Below are 7,039 nucleotides of genomic sequence, written 5' to 3' on the forward strand. Positions count from 1 at the left end.
ACTATGTCATTCACGTTGTATAATTTCGAGTTTTGAAACCTTGTTGATAAATGAAATTTCATCTTTTGATCGATATGTCGTACTCCTTTTGATTGTTCCCCCTTCTTCCCCACTTCTTAAATCCCCCACGAGTCACGATTCCCCGTGCTTTCTATCCTTAGGAAGTGCGGGCGTGACAAGTATTCTGGTGAGATCAGCCCACACTGATATCAGTTTACAGTCTGGGAACCAGTCAGAAGATCTGTGGTTTAGTACTCAAGATCTTCACATGGAGAATGAGCTAGTCATCTTCGATTCTTTGGAGAATCAATGAGGTAAATTGACTAACTCCGCAGTAAGCATGTTTTAGGTTTCAATTACGCTAAAGCATGATTTAATTCATGTTATGAGCATGATACAGATAAGAATTACATGAATAGAATTAGTCAAAATAATTTGCTAAATAGATAAGAATTATTATGTGATCAGTTATTTGCATGCTTCCGCTGCCAACCCCTTCAATAAAGGCATTAAAATAGTGCAAAATTCGAGCGTATCAAGGTAGTATTGCAACTCTTATACTCCCTCCGTCCCGCATTACTTGCACTATATTCCTTTTTGGGCTTCCCAAGATACTTGCCCTCTTTATATTTTGAGTATAAATTAGTGTTAATTAAACATACCCTTATTACACTTAAAATGTTAAATAATGGACATTAATTAATCACCCACCAACCCTACACCACTCATTTGAAAAAACGCCCCTCTCTCTACAAACTCATTCTCTCTCTAACCTAAACTCCTCCGCCTCCAACCTCACTAAACTCTTCAGCCTCTCTCCCTGAAAACCTTTATTCCTCCTCCGATTTCTCCATCAACTATCTTCTTGCAGATCTACCATGGCCAACAAAGAGAATCTAGATGGAGGGTGGATTAATCCACGGAGCTCTCATACCCCAACCTCTTTTCCCTGCCGGAGATTACGTGCAAAATAGTGGTTGGGTTAATCCACGTCGCTCCGGCTCGCCATTCAAACTTTTTCATCTGCCGCCATTTTGATTTGGGGGAAAATTTTGATTTAAATTTGAATTTACAGGGAGTACTTTTACTATTCAAAGTGTGTCACATTTTGTGTTTACTATTCAATGTATATACACAGAAATTTGTTTATTTCTATTTAAACTTTATTAACAATTTAAAAAAATTACAGATACAAAAAATTGGATAAAAAATTAAATTAATAATATAACTAAAACACCCCAATCACTTTACCTACTTTGTTACTCATTCTACTTAAAACACTAATTACTCATTCCTTAATCTTCGTGCCAAAAAGTAAACGTGCGACTAACACGGGACGGAGGGAGTAAAACATGTTGTCTATCAAAGATTGTAATACAGAATCTATCACCCTTTCAAAGATGATTATCCAAATTAACCAATGCTTAATTGTAGTTAAAGGGATTATGTTCATGTTAATCTAAGACCGAGTCTTACGACACTCTTAGACCCATGAACTTGTTGTGTTCCTCTAGAACGCTCCCACTACGATATGGTTCTTACAATCGTAGGTACTGAAGTTAATTTTATTAGTGCAAAAGATTCTAATGGTATGATTTCTTGGTAATGTGGAAAATCTGATATCTCTCTTTATCTTGAGAGTTATCACGCTGTTAGGCTTGTAGTTCCTCTTTTGTTCTTCATACAAGAATTCTATCTTTGAAGATTACAGAACTTATAACCTTACATCATCTGGGACAACCTTAAAACATACCTCAGCACTCAACCTATAACCTTACATCTTTTCCACCATAATGTCTTGCTGCATACCTGATTTGTAATTAATTTCATCTCTCTACGTGATTGCTTAGCTTTATTAGCTCGTGTGTCCCTTGAGTTACCGTTCACTAGAGTAACATAACAATTAATAGGCATACTTAAACTTACGATTAAAGCTGTTAGGAAGATACTCCTAAGGTAAACACATATTCATAGGATGACTTACTCGATCACTGATTAGTCATAAAATTAAATCATTGTACTTCCAAGGACATTGCATGAATGACTGGTAAACTAAAATATAACGACCAGTCTTTCTCAAGCGCTACGGTATATTCTTTACCTCAATCAAAGTCATTAGTCATGGTTAATATGATATACACTTTATTTTGCAAAAACAAAGCTAATATCAAACTTAGTACACATCATAGCACACATGAGACATCTATCTTAAAAACTAGTCTCATAATTCTTGATCTCACTAAGCGTCAATAGACACTTGACTAGAGACAAGACAATTCCATCTTGAAAGGTGAAAACCTTTTTCATGGAATTTCTTATGCTAAAATGTTCCAAGCAATGTATGGATATAGGATCCCTAAGAGAATCTCAACATTCTTTCTAGCAATCTTAAAGACTTAGATGCTCAGAATGTAATTAGTTTCTCTTAAATCTTTTATCTTAAAACTGTGTAGACAACCAGTTTCCTACACCAGATGCCAATCTTAGTTGTTTGTAACGTTTGTAGATTTCATCATCGTAGAATACCAATACTACCATATTTAATGCACTTTCAACTTCCTTGTGCTTACAGCAAGGTTAAGGGCTCAAGTCAAATTCTCAATATTTGACAATTTTGATAAAACACATATACTCTGATTTAGATGTTTGTCAAAGACCACGAAGGTCTTTATAAGCTTCCAATCTTGCGTTTCTTGCCCTTAATTACATACCCATTAGGATGTTCTAGTAGATGATTTCCTCAAGACTTCTATTTATAGAAGGCTGTCTTGACAATCATAATACATACATTCTAATTTATGTAAGTTCTAATAGACAATAGGATCGAATAAATCCTGAAACAACGATAGCTAGAAGATAATTCTCTTTGGGCATAACTCATTGTCATTGTCTAGCCATTTGAGATCCACATTTACACTTGCAAAGATACTTGCTCCCACTGACTAACACAACCTGTAGGTAATATTGCAAGTCTTGAAATATATGTTGTCTATCATAGATTGTATCACCTTTTCAAAGATGATTACCCAAATTAACCAATGCTACATTGTAGTTAAATGGATTATGTTCAAGTTAATCAAATACTGAGTCTTACGACACTCTTAGACCCATGAAGTTGTTGTTTTCCTCTGTACACTCCCACTATGATATGGTTCTTACAATCTTAGGTACTAAAGTTGATTTTATTAGTGCAAAAATTTCTAATGGTATGACTTCTTGGTAATGTGGAAAATCTCTCTTTATCTTGAGAGTTATCATGCTGTTAGCCTTGTACTTCCTCTCTTGATCTTCATACAAGAATTCTATCTTTGAAGATTATAGAACTTATAACCTTACATCATTTGGGACAACCTTAAAATATGCCTCAGTACTCAACTCCAATTTCTTGGACACCTTTCCAACACGTGTTGGAACAACATTACACCTTGAGATGTGCAAGAATAGAGTCGCTCTAGTCCACAACTCGTGTTTTGTAGAAGGTACTGATGTTGCTAGTTTCTGTAAGGTGTAACTCGTTGTATTTAACGATTTTCTCAGGAATGATAAGATTTTAATGAGTACAACTCATCACTTAATCAAACCTGTCTTAGAAAGACTTCGATTCCTTTTTACATAACTATCCCATTCTTAAGAAGAATGCTTGGATTCGTCAATGGAGATTAGACTCCCATTACTGATCATAACCCTTTGCTCGTCTCTATATGGTGTAAACCATTGTGACTTGCTAGTCTTTCTGTGTCGCACTTCTACAAGTATTCTGAATCTCTTGAATAATCAAATTATTCTAACTTATAGTGCATCAAACAGTCATTCTTAACTTTCAAGCTATTTAACAAACAAATTGTTAAAATTTTGATAGTCTAGATCAGTTCGAACAATTGCTAAGTATTTTCTTGGCCTTAAAACTAAGAGCCATAAATACTTTATCATTCATTGTTTAAGAAGTTGATGTGTTGTTTTAATACTCAATCTTGTTGCACTTATATTGTTTTAATACTATGATGCCTTAAACATCAACCATAAAACAATAGTTGAGCATTAATAGCTCCCACTGCAATAAAAGCCTAACTGGATCAAGATTTCTCACTTAGAAGTTGCATTGTCACGTAAGTCATTGTCCTTCTTTTAAAAGAGGTCAATCTAGCTTACAAAGCATCTTCACTTCGCTTTTAAACAAACAATGATGACAATTCAGGCTCCCCCATTTCCATATCTAGTCTTTTGTTCAAATGAACTAGGCCTTTAGGAAAAATGCAGCCTTTATGAATTCGTCATCAGTCATGTTACTTTCCTCTAGCAGTAATATAACGACTATTATTCTGAAGATTTTTACTTTTCAGTTAATCCTTCTTTTGGTCATTTCTTATTACTTTAGGCGATGACTTGTGTCAGAAACAATTTGAGTGATCAAAAAGATCCTCAAAACATTCTGTCACTCTGGGATATTCCAATCGAATCATCTTGGCAAATTCTACAGATATCCATCTTTCATTGTCATTAACCAAGACTTGTCAAGCTACTTAAAGATAAATAGCTTGACCTTATTCCTCAAAGAGCTTGTCAAGTATATGCATAATGCATTCTCGAACATTCTTCATGGAATTATGTCGAGGATATTGAGGATATGAATTGATGAGTTTAAACTCTAAGTTTTCAGTGATGAGAATCTTATCCATTTACATTTCCAATTGATACGCTCGGATTTTGCACGGTTTTAAGGCTATTATTTTGTCCATTTTCAATGTCAAAATCACAATTCATGTGTAATGGCCACGAACCAAATTTCCGAGACTTATGAAATAAAGTTGGAAACGTGGAATAATTACATCTTTTCAATTAATTAATGTATGATGAGCATACGATTCTCAAACCCGTTTTTGGGAAATGCAATTTATATGGGGTACAAATCTAAAAATTTAAAGAAAGAAGATAAGGATTGAATGAAGTGAAAGTGTATTCGTTTATTTCTTAAGTAAACGAAACCCAATGTAGAAATTTCAAGCTAAGTCTTAGATTACAAATACTCGACGATGAAAATGAAGGAAACGAAATACACACTAACTATTACAGATATTTGCATACATGTTGAATAGAAAAGGGAAGATTTCAAGTCGAACTACTCTATTCAATCCAAGATCTCTAGAAATTTCATCGGCGATTATCCTCAGGCCATTTCGGCCCAACATCAGACGGCTCGATGGGCTAGGACATTAATGTGATGACCATATGTAGCCAGCCCTATTACCCTCCAAACACCAACGAAACCAACATGAGAAAAACTATTGAGACACTCAGGTCTTTGGCCAGCGAAATGAACAAGGAAAGGGGCAGCATTTCTTTATTTAGTGGAGACCAAAACCTCACCTAAATGAGTAGAAATGAAGGCAGCAAGGACCTGCAACAGCCTGCAGCGACCTGCCCTCTCAGCCGGTACCGAAGCCTGCTGTGAGGCAGTCCACCCGGCCTCTTTACCCCCAGCAGCTGCAGAGGCCTTTCACTTCAGTTCAACGGCCTCCATTCACGATTGTACTACACAAAATACAGTGACTTGGAGCAAGAGATAGGGGGGCTGAGATACCCTGCAATATGACAACAAAAGAGGTTACAATTCCAATTAATGCACGAGTACATCCCTGCACTGCAGCAGGGGACTGCCACACAACCCAGGCCAAGGACTCTCTTTTTCTGCTCAACAAAACAGTCACCTTGCAGCTTTCAGTTACAACCCCCCCTATAAAACTCCATGCCTCGGTTCCATCCTCTATCACACAACACATTCACTCAACTAAATAGCAAGTTGAAGAGTGAGAGAGATCAAGGCTAGAAGTAGAGCTCAACGAAACCTTTTGCAGTGAAGGTAACCCCCACTCTATTTCAAGCTCGATTAAAATGTCATTCCATTATGTGGTAGATCATCATGTTAAGAATCACGGCATGATAGTCATAGAGTTATCACAACATAAAGTGTATGCATAGAAACCACTGGAACCCTATTAGAAATGGTCTCTTGTTGAGTAAACAAATAGGCATCAGTAGCCATATCAACTTAAGTACCTAAGTTTCCCTAATCATATGCACTTATGAACACCAAATCAAAGTAATCCATACATGCTCACAAGCTTTAGCCAAGCTACTGCAGTTTCATTTGAAGAACAACCACAACCTACTAAACTCTAAAACTATGAAACAAGAATAGACTCTGCCCCAAAGGAGTCAACCAAATAGGCCGAGATAGGAGACTTAGCTTGAGGTAACATAGGAATCGGCCGGAGGAACTTCCGTCGACTGACTCAGCACTCCGTCGCCGACGATGACAGCTATTAGAAATGGGCCACTCACCCCTTAAAAGGCCTTATAAGGGGAAGGGTTATCCACACTTATATAGGTGAGCTAGGATCGTTACCAGGTCGATGTGGGACAAGAATTACGAATTTTAACACGCCCCCTCACGTGTGGGCCGGAATGACACATCGGACTTCCATCACGTGGGTAGGCAAGAGAAGAGATAAAGAGATATAATCCATCATCGACTTGGGCCCACTCTGATACCATATTAGAAATGGGCCACTCACCCCTTAAAATGCCTTATAAGGGGAAGGGTTATCCACACTTATATAGGTGACCTAGGATCGTTACCAAGTCGATATGAGACAAGAATTATGAATTTTAACAACAGCCACGCCTCGAAAATCCGTCGGCCTTCTCTATTCCTATCGAATCTGAAATTTTCGAATTAAGATTAAGAAAGCTTCATCAGCAAAATGTAATCTTGCGAGTAAATCAAAGAGGGAAAGACGAAAGGGATGAACGGGGTATACCTGTTGACGGGACGGCCAACGACGCACGGCTGAGAGTCGACCACGCCGAGGGGCGGAGGACCTCATGGTGGTGGACTGGACGGCAAAGGTCTCAAAGAGAGACCAGAGAGACGGAGCGCACGGCGCGGACGATTTCCCCACCAGGTCAGTGATGCTCCCTTTGAGGGCTTGCATCTCATCTCGGACTCCACCGAGTTCCTTCCGAATCTCCCCCATCTCTT

The sequence above is a fragment of the Salvia splendens genome, chromosome 15 (genome assembly GCF_004379255.2).
Source record: "Salvia splendens isolate huo1 chromosome 15, SspV2, whole genome shotgun sequence".
NCBI classification, from domain to species: Eukaryota; Viridiplantae; Streptophyta; class Magnoliopsida; order Lamiales; family Lamiaceae; genus Salvia; species Salvia splendens.